Here is a 20,309-nt window from a genome sequence, read left to right on the forward strand (position 1 = left end):
GTTTTCAATCTTGGCCGCATGCTTTGAACACAGTAAGTAAGACGTCATCATTTAAGTCATATATCCGAAGATAGGTTTAACGCAGCTTTCAACTCCACTCTCACATCTGCTTACCATTTCATATTCACTTACTTCTTCTCATCCTTAATAAATTGTCCCATGCAATTCATTCAGGACGCCCTTATTCCCTTCCACTTCTCTTTCGACTATTATCTTCATTAGACCATCATATCACACAATGTAACCGATTATTACTGATACGTTTTATTCTTAGGCTTTTTAGGAGATTTCTCTTTTTTCTCCAACTTTTCTTAGCACCTCCTCATTAATCGCTCGATTATCTATTTTATCTTCATCATTCTTTGGTGGCTCAACATTTCGTATGCTTCCACTCTTGCCTTCTCGATCAATTCTTAGGTGAGTGATAAAGTTGCCATCAGTTTAAGAGTTGATGGCGATATTTTGTGGAACTGCGTGAAAGGTAGAATAAACACAGATAAACGCTTGAATGACCCACGGAGTACTATAAAACGAGCCATTTCAGGAACATTGAAAATATCATTGTTTCTCAAAATGAGGGTCGGTTACCAAAAATCTGCGAAAGCCTTTATCTGCGATTACGTTACCGAACAAGTTGTGATGCACGATGGTCGCAAACGTTATAGAGCAAGAGGAAAAACGAAAGGCCAATCTACGAGAGAACGCGCTGGAAAGGAGGTTAGCAGGGAGTCTGTTCTCGAGGGAAGGAGGTTGTTGATGGGGGTGGCTTCCCACTCCCCAGTCGATTCGATCCCAAAAAAGCGTCGTTTCCTTTCCTCGTCGTCGATGGGCATTCCTCTCTTTTGCCACGGCCTGACGAGTCTGGGACCAAGGGTCGGTCGCCCCTTTCCTGACACGACGCACAGTGGTCCGGATCGCGAAAAAGTTGGACAAAAATCAGATTTTCGTTGGATGTCTTTAAAAATTGCTCCCTACATGTTTTTTGGCGAGCTATTTTCATTTCTGCAGTTATTTTTACGAAAAAACTATTATTTCATGCGATATCGTGGATTTTTAACTTATTAACTGGCTAATTGTAACGCTGACTGCATAGATAAACGGTAATCATGATAAAATATGAAAATAAATGATAATTAGTTGTATAGAATGAGTTAATGATCTTTCAAATTAGTCAATAAACAAGAAATCGGCTAAAAGTAGGGTTTTTGGGTGCATTGACTTACGTTAAAGAGGTGCGATTTCCAGATTTTGTGAGATTCTTCTGTATGGACTAAAAAGTAATTACTAAATAAGTGTCAAAATAGTATTTAAGTGACTCTTTTATTCTCATAAAAGCATGATTAATTCCTCATAAATTTACAATTATGTATTATAATTGTTCAGCATCAGATTCTTCTGAATCCTACCCATCCTCCTCTTCTTATTCACTCGAGGAATTTTGAGACTCTTGCAAGACCAAGAGATCACGAACCTCCTGCGGAAGATCTTTAAGGCCCCGGTATTTGCTTAGTTCAGTTCCTAATGTGCTAATAAAAGGATCCGATATTAGGATCAGTCTCCGGAAAATATCCTCATTAGTGTGAAGTCGAGATATTTTTCTCGCGTTATGCTCGCGATATATTCTAATGTCTTTATTGCGAGATTCCTGGGCCTCCTCCGACAGTTCTCCAATAGGAAGAAGAGCCGACTCGATGACATCTGCACCATGTATTAACACTTTGTGCACTGTGGGTGGCAAGTAAAACCAACCATAATGTCTCACAAAATTTTCCGCTGTATCCATACAGAACTTTTTAAATTTTACTGAATCAATCAAAAATCCGCAAGATAAAGACCTTAAAATTGTTGAGAATTGAAAGAATAACTCTTCCTCTACTCCTGAAAATTAATTAACTATGTTATTTCATGTGAAAAGTACTGCATAAAGCAATAATAAAAAGATGTTATATTGCAACAATGAATAGAAAGCATTCAAAAATATCGACCCTCGCCAGTAATTTCAGCCGATAGGCGAGAAATTTTGAAGAAGCGCCTAGCTGAGTTTCCATCACTGGATGTGCCATATTTTGGCTTCGGCACATCAACTAAAAGGCCCATTCTCTTTTTAAATTCGTAGGTACCTATTAAAAAATAAGACTACTAGAACAATATCCAAGGGGACCCCATATCACCATTAGAATACAAGGAAAATACGAACCTGAGGTGCTTTGAAGGTTGCGAAATACAACATCAGGGAAATCAACAATTTTGTCCAACCAAGTGCAATTCCTCTTCAAAAAAGAAGAGTTTGATCGCGAACTAGCTCGCCATCTTCTCTCGTTGGAATAAAAAAAATTCATCTTTAAAAAATTATTAAGCTCTAGTTTTGCCTCCTCGTCTTCGTGTAATCTGAAACAACTCTCTAGATATGCATTCAAATTCCTTTTTCGAGCATCCATGGTTTTCTCTTTTTTCTCCATCATTTTTTCGTGCAGTTTACGCCGTGTAAATGCCCATGACATTGTTGACAGTCAACAATAAAAAACACAGGTTTGCAAAAAGCTACACAACAGTATTCTTTCTAAAAAGTTTAAATATCAAATAGAAGGGAAAATATAGACAGAGCGCTGGCTCGTCTCAGACCAATTAAAAAAAACGGAAACAAGAAATGGAAATAAATGAAACATAGTACACCTGCTCCATAATCCTTATTTATGTGGTTATCAGGAACTAATAAATCACTTAATCACAATTTTTTTAGCTATCACAACACTATAACTTCTTTGCGAGATCACTGTAAATCACAAAAACTGTAGCCAAAATAGGACTTCGCAATTAGTGATGGATATGTGTTCACATCGACAGAAAAGTTGAAACTGAAGGGTACCAAAATGTTTCGACCGAAATTTGGATGGGGTTAAAAAGAGGAGTAATCTTTACCAATGGAAATGTGGGTATTCCCCCGGATAACTTGTTGGGGTAGGGTTGGACCCCGTAAAGAAAATGTGATATGTTTGGATTTTGAGCGAAAATACATACTAGCGGCGGACCTGCAATAAAATCCGTCCAAAAGAAAGCGGGTGGAGGGTAAAGACCTCATCTATTAACACGTGCAGCTTCACTTGCAAGCCAGACAACCCCTAGAAAAGCAATAAACTCAAGTTGGGTGGTGCGCCAAGTGGCAAAATAGCAAAATGACAAAAGATGGCAAAATGTCCCGGCTAAAGACCCCTTCCCACTTCCCTGAGGTCCGACACGTGTTCGGATAACGGGTCTCTTGCCCGTTCGGATTGAAAGAAAGGGAAGGCGGTTGTTGGTTTTCCCGGTAGCAGTGCATGTAGCCTGTCGTATTTACTTCAATCTATTACCAAATCGCGATTGAAGTCGTTCTGAGAAGCGATCGAAGAAAATATTTTATCTCCTCTCCCAGCGTCCCAACTGCGCTTAACCTAATTCAAATTGTTCCGAAATTATTCTATTGGTCCACACACAGATAAAGTTTGGATGATTACAAAGTATAAAATAGGTTTTAAAATGCAAAAAATTCTTATTTTTGTGATTCTGGCCCATGAAACATTGGGAGACACATTTTACCATGTGCCTACACTGCGCTGATGCTAGCGTGTCGACGCTCACGTCTATCGCGGCTAGGAATATAAATCGTTGTTGTTCGCTAACTCGCACAGATTTGCAGCTGATTTCTTTACTAATATCTTTATAATACTGTACTTTATTGTCACCAATAGCCGAATTTGCGCAAATCGACGTCACTTTTTTTATAACTCAACATTTATGCGAATTTTTCCTAAAAAAATTACTCCCCTTCAAATAATTCTACAGCAATCATCAACATCTCTATAAGGTTGAAATATATATTTTATGACAGTAAAATGTCTATATTACTATAGTGCAAAGTTAGTTTACGAATATAATCTGCGGCGTAAAGCCAAAAATAAATCTAAAATGCGTAATTTTCGAAAAAACGGAACAATCAAGTTTCCATTAGAAATAGTGCTACTTTGACGCAATATATCTTAGCAAGCAACTTTTTTTATAAAAAAGTAAGCATGAAAGGTGTTACCCCAGACATATTACTACATAACTTCTATAGTCTAAGTGAGTTTCAAGAAAGTCGAAAAAATGATTTTTGTCCACCTTTTTCCGGATCCGGACCACTGTGCGACGCGTCCTCGCATCGGGGAACGATTTCGCTCCAGCGACCATTTAAGGGAAATAAGAGCTCGGGAAAACTTTTCGTAGAATCAACACTCTCGTCATTTCTCGTCGACTTTTCTTGATTTCCCCTAGCCGTGCGTGATGATTTAATGGGACCCCTTCGATTTCCATGCGAAAATGCAAGGCCCGTTCGTACGCAGGCCATCAGAAGGTGGTTTAACTCGTGGCTTCCACAGCAAAGAGAGCTCGGAACTGTCATTGAAGACAAGCGTGAAACGAATAACGAAATGATTTAAGAAGAGGAAGTCAGCGTGATACAACAGCTGTCGAGCAGGAGGTTTATGTATATTCTGATAAGAATGTTTTCCGTAGTTTCCAAGAGCGAAAACAACAGTTGCATACTCTGATCAATTAGATAGCGCAAAATTCAGAAGTACTGAAAACAAATAAAAAAAGAAATTCAGTACGGCAAGACGTAAGTATCCATTATGAAACAAAAGCAGATCATGGATGCTTTCCAATAACCTTCTTCTCTTTATTGCTCTACTACGGATTAAACATAATTTAACGATATATGTGCTTAAATTTTAACTACACAACAATTTATAAAAATAATTGTTTTTTGTTGCTACAATCAATTGTTCTTACCATAAATATATGTAGGCACAAAATCGAATAATATGATTGAGCAAATTACCCCTTTCATACAATTGCTTGTTTGAGTATTTGCAATACAACTGGCAACGCCTGAAACGCTATCTAAACGATCAATTTGTCAACTAGTCCGTAGGCAGTAATTAGCATACAAAACATTTATAAATATAATAATTAAATCATAATTATCATAAAATTTGAGAACCAATGATCAGCTCGAATATGCATATTTTATGCCCCACCTCTTTAGGGAGAGGAAAACGTTTAAAGATATTTCCTACCCATACTTATCATTGGGGTGGATGTTTTGGGTTTGACTCAGGTCTTACGGCTATGAGAGTGGAAAGGAGTTTCATTTCCGTCTCCCATACAATAAGGGAAGTAATTTTTCAAAGCTTAATATTTCTAACTAAGGTTATGCGGTTTTGTAAAGCATCACGAGCGAGGAATGTGAGAGACAAGATAAAGGTGGGTGGTGAAAAACTTGAGTAGGTTGAGCAATTCAACTATTTAGGCAGTACGTTAGAGGAAAACGGATACAGTAGTAAGGACATCAGGAAGAGAATTGCATTAGCGAAGGAGGCGTTCTTGAGCAGGATGGAGCTTCTAAGAGGATCGTTATGTAAGAGTTTAAAGAAAAGGTTAGTGAAGAGTTTGATCTGGAGAGTAGCTCTCTACGGTGCGGAAACGTGGACACTGAGGAAAGATGACGAGAGAAGATTGGAAGCATTCGAGATGTGGGTATGGAGAAGAATGGAGAGGGTGAAATGGAGGGAGAGGAAAAGGAATGACGAAGTGCTGGATATGGTTGGCGAGGAGACACAGCTTTTAGATGAGATACGGAGGAGACAGAAGGTATGGATGGAGTTAGTGCTTAGCGGTGAGGGGATGTTGAAAATGGTGTTAGAGGGTAGAATGTTAGGGAAACGAGGGAGGGGAAGGAAAAGAATAGGATTTTTAGATAGATTGATAGGACTTACTGTGAGTTAAAGAAGGCAGTGCTGGAAGGAAAGGGAGGCTCCCAGATCACTTCTTGCGTACTCCATGGAAACCTACCTTAATCGGTAGAATACTATAATAATAATAATATTTCTAAATTCAATAATGTAGGCAGCAATCGCTCTGGATAGCATTAACTTGTGTGGAAAAAGATCCAGAATAGGGGATGGACAAGCTCACTGTCCGCGAAGGATACTCTGTATTAGCTCAATCCATTGGATTTTTATGATTGCTATTGGTGTGAATTTTAATCATCGTAAATAAGCCATCACTTAGAAATGGAGTAGCCAACGCTTACACTGGTCTCCTGATGAATGATATAATGAAAGCTAAATATAGAATACATGAAAACGCATTAGCTACCGTTAATGCCGCGCCAGCCGCGCGTGCAATTAGCTAATCCGGTGACCTCAATCATGCAAAACATATTCAATACAATCACACCTTCGCATAACTAACATACCAGAACTACGAAATACTCAGCTACTGAGTAGTTACCAGATTTTATTCGTGAGAAAAATATGTTCACGCGTTCAGCTTCCTAACGTACCAGAAGTACAAACTAATCGGCTAAGTACAAACCTAGATTTCACACATAAAATATATTCAATCCAATCATGTCTTCGGCTTCGTAACATACCAGAAGTACTAACTGCTTGCCTGCTACTACTAGAAGTACTACTGAGTAATTACTAGATTCCATGCATAAAATTTATTCAATCCAATCATGTCTTCGGCTTTGTAACACACTAGAACTACGAACTGCTCGGCTACTGAGAAGTTACTCGATTTCATACGGCTTCATCAATCGAAGCATCACGAGTCAGAGTTATCACAAAACTTCAAAAACATAAACGACCACCCAGAACGTAATAGCTTTCATATACCAAAGCCGTCTAGGCAGAAAAAATATTACCTCTCCTTAGCAATGTGATGGCATAAAAATTTTGACGAAATGGATGAATTTGCGGATCGAATGGAAATGGAATTCCTTTCTGTTCCGTTCGATTACAAACCCACACCCACGAGCATACATTTGAAAACCAGTTACTCAATCCATTCAAAAGGAAAAGGTATTTCTTTGTACGTGCACACCAACTCTCAACTCTACGTCTTGAATGTAAATGCCGAGAATGCTGTAATAAGGCAGAGCAACTTTTAACAAGGTAAGAAGAATTTTCCCCGCTCCAAAACCGACAACGCATTTCCCTATTCAACAAAGCCTGCGAAATCAAAGGACTTTGACTCGAGCTGACGTGAGAGGCCACAAGCTTAACTTCAAAGGCTACAAAAATAACCAGCGACGGAAAATTCTGCTAAAATCTCGTCAGGGATATGATTTCAAAGTGAGTCGAACCCGAGTTAAAAAAATGAATAAAATAACAAGTCGCATTTCTCATGCCTTTACGGGCCTTTTACTTAACTTAGAGAACATTTTTTTCACCAACTCTCATACTTGTTGTTACATTCCGAAGCGGTAAACTTTAACATAATATCTCTCTTTTCTGTAAATAAACCTAATATTTTAAACATTAATTTAAAACTATTTTTGTTAATTACGCCCTCTCATTATTATCGCAAAGATGTTATTCGAACACATATATACGTGGAGCATGTGTACTAACTTTTCCAGTAAGATATTACTCATTGCCTATATATTGGTTAGGAAAACTTCAATTCAAGCCGTTGCAGAAAATGCTATTTTCATACAATACCATAGAATAGTATACTTCTATAGAATAGAATACTTCTTAAGTACCCCATGGAAACCTACTTTAATCGGTAGAATACTTTATTAACAATAACATAGATTAGCGAAGGCTTTTATCATTTGACAAACTACAATTCAGATTACGGAATATTTCAATCTGAGAGCAATCTTTCGACAGCGAAGTAATAACTTAGAACCTAAATGTTAAGCACACTCCTAGGTAGACTAAGTAATAGACAGGTAATCTATGAAAAAGAAGATGCCGTATTCCTATGTAAGAGAACTAAGAATGGTTAGAATCGATCAGAAAAGAGCATGAACGCAAAGTATCTGAGGAAACGCTTAGATACAGAGACAAGGGGTAGGCTGTTTTTACGTTTGGGGTTTTTCAATGAAGATATTAAAAATACATTAATATATATTCACAGATGAGAAAGATAGGGATACGAGCACATGGAAGAGGGCAACAGTGAATGTGTTACACGTTAAAAGCCAAAATTCAAAGGGTAAAAATGCGGCCTGACTGGGACTGGAACCCAGTAACTTCCGATATCCGATCCCCTGTATTTATAATTTCATAATTGTGTGGACGTAATAACAGCGAATAATGTCTCCAGTGATAATAAATGAAGACCCAAGAGCTTCCTGAGGATCACGGTATGGTCCCTCATCAGCCAGATGGAAGCTTTTCTTATAATATCAAGACTTGTTTACGCAAACCCAAAGTAAAAGATCATCATCAGCAATCGAATTTAGTTACCACAAGAGAAAATTCACTGCTCCCGCCCGTTCCGTATCATGACATTTTTAGGTACCAATTTCAGACGCAATATTTGCGCAAAAAAATTGGAAATGCTGCAATGGGAGGTTCCTTTCCAAGCCACTCATGTGTAAATTTAAAATAACTTTCCATTCGGCACTTTTCGTAATTTGAAAAGCAAATATTTCGAGCGAAAATATCAACACCGGCAATTTTTACGGGATAAACAGGGTGGAACATTTGGAGAAGGCACAAAAATGCGCGCAAAGCTATGGAAATAACAGAAGGGGGAGCCTTCTCAACACTAAATATGATGCGCGCTTTTTTTCCGAAAAGGAAAAATATTTTAGCCATTGCAGACCTTTATTAGAAATTTACAAAGCAGAGAAAACGTATATTTTACCTCAATGGATCAATACATTGATAATCTGCAAAGGAATACAAATACACGATTAGAGGGGCAGTGCTCATAAGATTTTTTCAGTAATTACTTTACACAATGCCTCTGCTGGAATTATCATTCGATGTCATATTAACTATTTTTTTAAACTATTGATTTTAGCAAAAATAATAAGCGGATAATCAAGACCATAATATGTTCCGTTGAATATGATTTCGAGGAAGCGATTAATGGTACATACTGAAAAAAGCTCCAGCCAAAACGGAGAGCTCGTAAAATGCATTCTTTTCCCCACTGACATCTAACTCTCGGATTACGGAATGAGGATTAATTACGGCAATGCCAAATCGAATGCATACCTTCATTTTCGATTGCCTAAGATGACGTGATCTTTGATTGCTATACGTAACACTGGCACTGCACCATATCTGCTGCAAGCCATGATCTCATAAACGCATCGGATAGCATTTCAGGACGGAGTGAAATAGAAAAATCTGATCTGGCTTTGTAGGAAAAAAGACGGCCAAAGAAAAATTCTGAAAATAAACAAATGTGTGCAATACTAGTAGCGGTAAATGCTTGAAATTTGAACAAAAATGAACAGTCAATTCTCCAACAATATTATTCAGCTTGTTTTATCAAGACGAGCGAATACATGTTCAATTAGAGAAATATTAATCATGTAAAATCCTAAAACACCCTAGCTTAGAAAAGAGTAAATCTTCTAGCATAAGATTTAAGAGTCGTCTTTGGGATGGATTAGAAAAAAAAATTATTTCCTAAAAGCAGAACATCATGAGACAGAGCGATATTGTCAATGAAAAAATGAGGGCATTTATCTAAGTATCATTATTAAATCAATCATACGCTCAGAAAAATGTTCAAGTAATCATTAACCTTGGCAAGCACATGATACACGTTCTACTCGGAAGACTTCTGTTAAATGTAGATAATCATTTCAAGCGCTGATAATAGTGAATAATTACATCACTCGTTTAAAAAAATAATTTATTAAATGCGACACGAAAAATACACATTTAACAACAGCACTGAAATTCAATGCACACATAACCGAAATTTCCAACCTTTACAAAAACTATAAAGATTAAGAACTATCAACGTCAAGGCTAACCTGGACATCCCTACGAAATACTCAAAATCACTTAAAAAGAGAATGATTTCCCGATGAAGGAACCTCAACTCAGCGGTAATCCCAAGGGGTCCAATTTAGAGGCATTAAAAATCGCCAATGGCACGATGACACAACTGATTGGAGGAGATTCGAGGGATATAAAAAATGACTAATCTTCGTAAGTCGAACCTTGGAAGAACCCGGCATTAAGTTTATAATACCTCATACGGATTTGAATTCTGGAGGTAACTACCATAAGCCTGGATAATTATTTTCTGACACATCCCTCTTAATTGGCCAAAATCCTTACGTTATACTTTTTTGCCTCAATAAAAGGGGAAGGCGACAGGTGATCGGGAACACGGCACGCTGCGAACAGATGAAGGCCGAGATTGATTATCTCTCTCTTTTTAGGCTTCGCCTTTTCCGGTCGGCAGATTCGGGAGGAGCAGGGAGGGGGCGATCCACGGTGAGAAGTCTCAAACGGAGGAGTCAACCTCAAGGTGTTACACCCAAAAACAGCGTCGATGCGAGGAAAAGTAGCAAGTGGCTTAGGCGGTACCAGGATAAATCAAGTAAATTTAAGCAAGAGTGTTTTACGGCTTCTGCGTATGCGACCGAGATTGACATGGCAAAATCTGACATAGTAACAAATTATATTTACTCATTGTTTCGATTATGAAGCAGTAAGTCAATATCGAAACAACGAGATAGATCTAGAGATGGGTCTGGCTGGCTGTCTACGACGATAGCGTTTTTTCTGGAGTTTATTTCCATTGGAAATTTAATTTCACAATATAGGATAGGATCGCAATAAACACTATTTATAGGCATTTCATTCCATTTATTTTCTATTTCCCTTTGTATTACCGATGTTAAGGGTTTCGATGTCAGCCTCAGCATTCCGATACTGCATGGTTATCTTAGGCGCTCTCGTTAATATTTACTCCGAAGAGTCAACTTCAAGGTGATACAGTTATCGAAAGCTCCTATCCAACGAAAAAAGCAGGAGGGATACGGCACCGTCATTCGTCGCACTTTGATGTCGACTCTTTTTCTCCACAGCTCACCGCTTAGTTGGCTCGTGGACATGAGGGGGTGAAGAGGGTGTGAAAGGGGGTGAGGGAGGCAGCATTCTGGGTGCGACAGACCGGACACTGCGCGGCAGCTGCGTCCCTATCAACGGGAGAAGGCCACCTTACCCAAACGGGGACCAGGCCACCTGACGCAAGAAGCACGGGACACAGAGATTATCCCGTGTCAAGTTTCCGATGACATGGGGTGCAGTCACGCGAAGAGAGCAATAATTATTGTATGTCCCACTCGAGAAGATGCGGTGTTTACACTAATAAATTCGTGAAAACTCAAGGTAAGTATGTCTTAAGAGTGCCCATATAATGGCCAAATATGACCTAAGGATTAGACTGAAACAATTCAAGAAACTGACTGTCGTAAAAAATATAATATAAACTTTTCACAATTAATTTGAAAAAAAAATCAAAATCACTACGCCTTTTACACTGGAACATTCCAAATTTGGAAACAGTTCAAGTTTGAGGCTACTCATATCCCAAGTACATTTCCACGAGGAAAATATTTTTTAGAGGGAAAGTAGTTTTCTGCAGGAAAATACGATCTCATTAGTAAGATTTGCTACAGAGAGCACTGCTGGTTTTTATATATATAATAAAAGTCGACCTTGAGATAAATGCAGTCCCCTTTCACTCTTCGTTTAACTCGTAGAGTGGTAATAAGTTCACATTACTGCTGATGCATAATGATGTTACGTATTTTAACTCACCGCACGCACGAATGAAAGTAATATTTCACGCTGCCGAATAAAATGGACTGATCATTTTACATAGATATCCGATACGATAAATTACCTTGGCCTCAAATATTCTCCGTCAGATAGACAACATTTTTACAGAAAAATTTGCATCCTTCATAACGAAGCGGCAAATTTTGCGCTTTCTATCCATAATGCAAGTTGGAATGCCAATCGTATTAAGGCTAAGCATGCGCCGCAGTATAAAGTACTGAGTAGAATACTTAAACTAATTCCAATGCTGGTTTATACACCAACCGTATGCATGCATCATATTCACAACCTTTAAATTCCGCTTAGAAAACAGGATCGAGAAGGATTTACGATTTAAAACAAAATGCTCGCGTTGAAAGCTTAAGTGTGGCAGCCTAAAATTTCGTAGAGAGAGTCAGTTAAATTATACGGAACGCTGATGTGATTCTGAGCAAAATCAAAGAATCGAAACCCACCATTCCACTTAAAGCGAAAGGTTTTCAAAGGTCCCATACAGGGTAGAGTGCTGCTGGAATTGGACATCAATCAATGAGTGCAGGACAAGAGCCCGCTAACTCCTGGCACAGGCGGCCGGACTGGGCTGCATACCGCACCAGCCCGGTATATTTTCTCGGCAACAGTCCAATAAACACTTTAACGAGAAATTCTAACTCCAACAAAACTCATGCGGGGCGCAAAACGCACTAAAAACGATTTTATAATGCAAATTTAATTAGTATAAAACACTTAGATACAATGCAATATAGGAACTAAAAACTCTAGATTGACCAAATATGAAAAATTCGTCAAAGAAAACATTTCTACTTCAGTCTACTCCACATAATTACCATCACACGACGCTATTTCCAGGGAATAGCCGGCGAGAAGATCTAGCTTAAGCAAAGAGGTACTTCCAATGATATCGAAGATAGATTGCCGCAACTGAATTTTATCTACCCGAATCCCAAAATTAATGAGAGACAGTCAAACATATTTTTACAAATATAATGTGTCTTAATATGCCCACAATTATAAATAAAGCATAGAGACTTTTAGCAAAAATGTGTGCGACGCAATGAAACATTACGTAAGGGGAGACGAAACAATTCGCGTCCATGATTTTTTTACCAAAGTTTCTTATAGCACCACATTTACGTCGGAATCTTACGAAACAATAGTAATTTTTTATTCTGAAGGACAAAAATGAAGGTTAAAATTGATCAGCCTCCGACTCCCGCGTAGTAATCGCCGCTTAAAACACTAAGGAGCTTCCAGAGACTATTCATATCGAGCGTAAGATAGTCGATTCCGACCATGAACTCCTAAGTTAAACGCAATCAAAAAGATAAATCCATAGTGAGTTCCTAATATAAAAATTTAAACAATGAATCTTGCCTGGCAAAGAAAACTTGTATAAGATGCAAGGAGCGACTCCAAATATGTCCAAAACGAACCCAAAGAAAGATAACGTTTGAACCAAAAAGGTTTTTCTTGATATATAAAATCTTATTGATAGTTCTCTTTCTAAGTGTACGTTCTTTCAATGGGTTCCACCTCCTGTTCGTCATTTCATAAGTCCCCAAGTAAGTTCGGGTGTTTTCAATCGATCTTTAATTGAAATAGAAACAGTCGTTGCAACGATGTACTGTATAGTACGGAGGCCAATGGCACACCTCCCAGAGCATTTTTTCACGAAATATACAAGAAAACGTTACACTTAAAAAGAAAGAATCGGTATAATCAATAGTAACCATGTGGCGTCAATGGGCATCGCACCGTACAGGTTCAAAGGCAAACACCCTCGGCCGTCTAATGAGAGCGAACGGTGATCCAGGCGGCTAGACGTCAAAGGGTGTGGCAATACCTGCCGCGTCGCCGCTCGCATATACGCCCGGCCGGCGATAGTGTGCACTGCTGGCAACCGAGATGCTATCGAGCGATAGGAGAGCTCGGAAGAAAGTGAAAACAAACGAGATGGAGGGTCGGATGGCCACTAAACAGAGCGCGACACATGAGCCACAGCGATTCGGCATGTATTTTGGAGGAAACCTGCTTCGGGGCTAACATGGATGGATTCAAGTGATCGTTTCCTTGGCTAGGACAAAATGGGGAGCCAACGTGGGTAGGAGGCTTGGCTTCTGATCAATTGTCAAAGGATCAAATTCTAGAGACGAGTTCGAATAACACCAATGAGCCAATAATATTATAACCAATAATATTGTTGATTGTAACGCCATATTTTCACATATCTTTTCCCTTATTTTCTCGTGATTATAATTGGCGATTGTAATCGTATAAAGCAATTAGTCTTAAAAAAGGTGAGATTACGCAATCGTATTGATGATACTCGCTCAAAGCTCTCGTTTAATTACGCTCAAAGATTTTTTCGGCCAATTATAATCGCACATTTTCGTCCAATGTTAATTATTTAATGCCCTAAAATATCCAGAGTATTAAATGACATGCCGAAAAGGCTGGATACCCAGGGAAACCCGTGTTCATGTAACTGTGAAGCGCATGCAAAAAATGTTAGCGTTCCCGTAGCTCACTAACTAACAAGATGCGACCCCATGTTTATGGACTAAAAATACTTAAAATTGTCTCCATCCTGTATAGCCTAAAAATGTCACTATGTTAGCAAACGTTTTAAGCGAGGAGCCTGAAGCAAAAAAAATCGATGATATGCGTCCTCTTAATTATTTATGAGTCCACAAACGAAAAATGCTGAGACATTTTACGCTTTATGAAAACTTTGATCTTTGGATTAATTCTTTGCCCAAAAACAAAAATTCGGGTTTAAAAAAAAACTCGCCGCTGATACACTGTTGAACTTCTTTCGACCATAGAACAGGCAAGAAAGCACTCGAGAATCAAAGTGGTAAAAAAATTACTCAGCGGCATTTTTCAGCGGTACATATTCATCGACTACTACTGAGGCAAAAGCAGCCGCAGTGCCTAACGGCACTTGACAATAAAGGCGGGATAGCAATGAATTGTTTGCACAGTTGAAAGAGAGTAAAAGCATCGATAACGGATGAGATAAAAAAAGGAATTTTTGGGCCACACAAGAGACGAAGGAAGAGAACGGGGGCGTTTACCCAGGAGACAACAACCATTGGACGAAGAACACGATTTCTTGGACAAAAAGTGCGCACTGAAACTTCGCTCGAGGCGATAGTCCACGTTCAGCCGACTGGTGGAAATTAGCACCTATTGAACCAAATGGGCCATAAAACCGTGGAATAAAGACGTGTCCCGTATTAGAGAGAAAACGCCAACTCCCATGAAGACTCTCCAACGCGACGATTTCCATTCGGATTCTTGCAGGCGGAAACAAAAACACGTTCCGGGCCCAACCTTCCCCAAATCACGGTTCTCCATAATCAACGTCATCCTCTGAATGCCGCAGTTAAGTTTTTTTTCCATAATTTGTAATGCATTTACTCCAGAAAATTTTTAAGAAATAAAGAGGCCAGCCTACCTCTTAAACTGACATAGAAGGTCGAAGAAAAAGGGAGTGTTTCGTATGTCAACGAAATGAACAAATTAAATACGTCGACGAATAAAAATCCCCGAACTTTAAATTTACGCTAGCAGCCGTATATCATGATGTGGAAGAAGATAAATAAGAAGCAATTACCCAATTGCTTCTTGTTTATGTATCAATAAATGGTGACGCTATCGCGAGATTAATACACACAAATACGCAATTTTCCATTAAATTGTAGTAGCTTTCGACAACTAGTTTCAGCAGGTTTTTCATCTCCAAGACATAAAATTATAGCACCGAAAATAGAATTTACAGGCAAATATAAAATAATTAAACTATTATTAAACCTTTATAACTGGTTTTAGGAATAAAATGAAACACATAAGTATGCATAATAAAAATAGACATCGGAAGCAACGCATTTCGCATCTTTCTACTGGATGATAAACGTCATAACGAAATCGACCTAGGGCTACACTCATACATTATGCAAACGACCATTTAAGGAAACTAAACGTGGAACGTATTTTTACATGACATAGTGCAATTAGGTTCCCAATAATGTCAATCCAAAAAATGAAAGATGACGGGTTATTTGTACCAATGACGAACTAATAAAAGTGTTTCTGAATAAAAGAAAAGTAACGAAATCCTTGGCTCAAGAACATCCAGCCATTCCCACTTCGAATACCTCGTGCGTTCGGAAAACCGGTATTCGCCAGGGGGATGCCGAGATTTTCGAGACTCACAAAACTGGACAAAATTTCTATCTAATTTGGTTAAGTGAAACGGTGAAAGTGTCCACCCCATCGCAAGCCATAAACCATAGCCATATTATGTATCCCAAGAAAGTTATCGACTTACAACAACTTCTGGGCAAGCAATGTCGAGAAAAGTACTTACACAACTGTCTCCGACATATAGAAAGCGGTTTCACAGGATTATTATATCCTTACATTAGAGCAAGAGTTAATCTGATAAAAAAATTGCACATGCAAGCCCCAACTCCAAGAAAATACGCGAATTCCAGGAAATGCAAACACGAGGGAATGCAATGAATAAAAATGCCCGTGAAAGTAATGGGATGCAGAAAATTGACACTCACGGAATCATTTCACCTTTAATTTACAACTTAATAACGTTGACTGATGGACTCTTAGGAATAAAGAGTGGAAAAACTGAAATAATATTATCAGTATTCACAGAATCCCAAATTTTTATTTACAAAAGTATGCAGTTCTGAAAGAGATAAGTATTTTAAACAAAAACGTAAAAATAAAATAGGAACAAAGCGTAAGAAGAACCTCAACCCAATGAATGAGAATTAAATATAACGGACAAATGATCAAATTAATGAAATTATCAGAAATGTTGATGGAAAATAATGAACGAAAATGGGCAGGTATTATAATAAATGTGTTAAAAGAAGGGAAAAATAAACATAGCTTGTTATTTTGGCTTTGAGGCAACACAACCAATACCAAAACCCACCGCGAGAAACCAAAAAAATATAGAGAGAACGCAGGTCACGACGAAAAAGATTAGCTACCTCTACTACTCTTACGATGATAGTACACATAGTTCCCGATTAAGGATAGAAATTATTTGAATGCGCCTACAAATCCGAATAGCGGCTTTTTCGTGAGCTTTAAAGTATAATTGAGGTAAAAACGCCGTTGCGACTGAAGAAACATAGCTAATTTAGGTGGACGAAGGTCGTGCACGTGAAGCGTGAAATTGCTAACTACTCACTCGTCACAACCTCAGACATCTCTTAATCCCGGGAACAGATTAAATCTTTAATGACTTAGAAAACCGTAAGCGAACAAGGCGATTCAATTGTATACCAAACACCCATGAAGGCAAGGTTTCTTTTTAGAATTATTCAGGCAACTGGGAAATAATTTATTTGAGAGTGGCATTGTAATTGCCCGACCGTGATGACATAAAAAGAATTAACGATCAAAACAACACCCAATTATCACCACTAAAACTCATGAGATCTGCCTTTCACAAGTGAAATATCCTTTTACGAAATCCTTAAGAGCACATCACGACGGAAAATCAAATTGTAAATAGCTCATTCGCGTAACCTTAAGAGAAAATCCCGTCAATAGCAAATAACACATTGCATACCGACAACAAAGAGCAAAAACTTCAATGAATTCGAGCAAGGTTATGGTCGGTGAAAATAAAATTGATATATACCCCTAAACAATATTTAAGCATTCCAATCGGCACATTATCTTTGCACTCGCGGCACAGAAAAAGTTGGTGTCCCAATATCTTTCATTATATGGCTCTTCATAATGACTTAAGAAAATGGAAAAATGCGAAGCATAAGCTAGTAAAACGCAAGTACTAATGAAACAGCTATAAATCACAAAATTTTGCCACAGGAACGAGACATAGATAGCTCCATCTTCCTTCAAGAGCACCAACAATATGGTGCTCTAGGTGACATCGTTTTGAATGCAAGATGATCGTCAGAACGAAGTTACAATCGACCATCGACACCAAGAGCAAGGCGGCCGTGAAATCTGATTTTTTATCGAAAAGGAAATAAAAGCTTTGTTTCCGAGGAAAGGAAATATGAGTGGACACCGGATGAATCCTCCTGCTTCAAGGGCAAGGGAATTCTCGGAGGACCAAACTGGTCAGACTCAGCTTCCGACCACTTTCGTAGCCTGAAGCCGAGACACGGGAGGATGACGCATCGCAGAGGGGGTGGGTTACAGGTAGGAAGGAAGAAATAAGTTTAAGAAGTAGAGAAAAAGATAAAATGACAGAGGAAAGTATAAAAGTGAGGGTAAAGGAAGGTAAGGCTAACTATGCAAGCATCGTCTGAGTCAAAATTATTCAATTAATTCGCAGTACCAGCCTTCGGCTTAACAGCAGCGAAAGATAAAATTCAGGATTTTTATTTGTAGCTCTCAACTTAGCACTTAACGCATTATATTCTGAACGATGTTCCGCTTGTAGTAACGCTTGGAAATCTTGGAATCATAGGAAAAGCTAGTTAGGGAAGACCTTCGAGATGTAGCGCTAGTAGGGTAGGAAACGAGGAGGTGTCATGTCGGTACCGAAGATTAGCAGAAGAAAGGGAAATTTGGAGCAATAAACGCTAGAAAAGGACCACGTGGGTAGGCTATAGAGACGCATTAAATACATAAGACATAAAATGGAAAGAAACGGTGAAGGAGAAGTCCGCCGAGGAAGATCGACATAAAAGTACTTGGGGCAGATAAATAAGGTAGGGGATCATCAGGGAATAGAAGAAACAATGTAACTAGGAAAGGGAGGAAATTACGGATACCGAGTACCAATGATAGGATTTCGATAGAATAAATAAAGTAATGCTTAGAAAGGTTGACTATGTGATCTGGAAAATGTAGCTAGGAATAAAAAACACCGAAGTCACATAAACTTCTCTTTAGTTCGAGCTTTTCGTGATAGAAAATTGGAGGCTCGCTGAATAGCCTCAAGATCGTTCACTTGGCTTCCGATAGTGCGATGCATAGCATATCTTGAGGCCAAGGTGTAAGGCGGCGAACTGTTACCGATATAAATTACTGAATTATTATCCGTGTTTCAATCAAAACATCAAAATCACATCAAAGCCGAAAAATATCAAAGTAACTTTTTCGGTTTAGCCTCTACGGCCACACTTTGTGTTTTTCCTCCGACAAAAGAAACACAGAAGAGAAAAGGAACATCACCCGATGAAAGAAAATGAGAGGCAGCGATGACCTAGGACAGCAGCACAACAGCCGGTTGGCGATCTGGCTGGCTCACTTTCTCCCGAAAGGAGAACTTACGAAAGGAAAGAACGCACTTATCCCATTCCTCTCGCTCATTCTCAAATCCCCGCACCCCACTACCCGTGAATACGACTCGCATTCCATCCAGCATTCCGATACGGAAAAAACACGGCCGATAAAACATACTTGGGTAAATTGCGCCGCGGGAAAGAGGTGGGGCCAGACATTTGGCCCAAAAGCTGTATCACAAAGAAGTATTTATAAACCATATTCCTTTTTTCATTTTGTTTCATTAAAATTCAATTCCATTGGTTTTTTTCACTATATTGTTGCTTACATACAGCTTCTTTATATTTTTATGCATAAAATGCTCTATTTATGTAACTAGAAAACTTTTTGTTATTCAATTATACAAAGTATTACGATTGTTTTCTGGAGGTGATCCCACCAAAAGGCAAAACCGACTGGGTCACCAAAAGCTCTAGCCTGGTTTTCTATCTACGATATTTTAAAATGTTTAAGGAGCTATAAAAATATATTATATATCAGTACCATAGGATTTATAGCATAGGATAGGATCGAAACTAATATCGATAGCTTTGATATCTACTATCGATACCTTTGACCTCATAAAGCCTGGTTAACACGGCGCAGAACACTGCTGTAACAACAGCTCAGAAGCGATATCTCGCTGCTACTGTCAACACTGTAACGTCCCAAGAGTGCCAATTTGCGCACAAAATTCTTAAAAAAAAGAGGAGTTAATATAATTCTCAAACTGTATTAATCCTCGGCCGTCTCGAACATTAAAATATCGCCCTCGGCAGTTTTAACAGCAAATAAATAAATATACTAATATTTTGAGTAGATAATCTGCAGCTAGCTTTTTCGCTGGGATAATTTCCCGATATTATTGTCGACAACAATTATATCGACATCTTAGGGCAAAATGTTACCGGCAATTATAGTCCTGTGTGGACATAGCTTTAGGAAGGCACAGAAAATATTTTGAGCGCGTAAGATGTAGAGCTCCCTATTTTAAAGACAAACGTTAAGCAGTTACTAAATTTTCATGATTAACTAAACAGTTAAAGATATTTACGAGGTCAGGGTAATCGGGGAACTTATTACTTATGTAGTATGTATTCAAACATGCAATAAAATTAGCTGTCACTTACCAAGGTAAGTATAAATACGAGCATGAGAAAGTGGAGCAAGGATAAAGCAAGAGGGGATTGAGCACTCATTACGTGAGTGTTTAGGAAAATAAAGTCACTCCGACTCAATGAAGAGACGACTTATCAAATAAAATGAAGGAAAAAACCATACCACATGATGACAGAACTTCCGTTATTGGTATTAGTTCTAGGTATAAACATTTAACATAGTATTACACAATGAAATAGTGCCAACCTCCGGGGGAAAACAAATACAGGTTTCTGATGT

General features: G+C 38.5%; 1 protein-coding gene across 2 annotated transcripts in view; it reads right to left on the reverse strand.

Moving 5' to 3' along the window:
• The window catches only part of LOC124153904 (disheveled-associated activator of morphogenesis 1), a 500,124-nt gene that overhangs the window by 66,574 nt on the left and 413,241 nt on the right, over window positions 1-20,309 (reverse strand). The window lies entirely within an intron of this gene.

This window comes from Ischnura elegans, chromosome 2, assembly GCF_921293095.1.
Source record: "Ischnura elegans chromosome 2, ioIscEleg1.1, whole genome shotgun sequence".
Taxonomy (NCBI): Eukaryota; Metazoa; Arthropoda; class Insecta; order Odonata; family Coenagrionidae; genus Ischnura; species Ischnura elegans.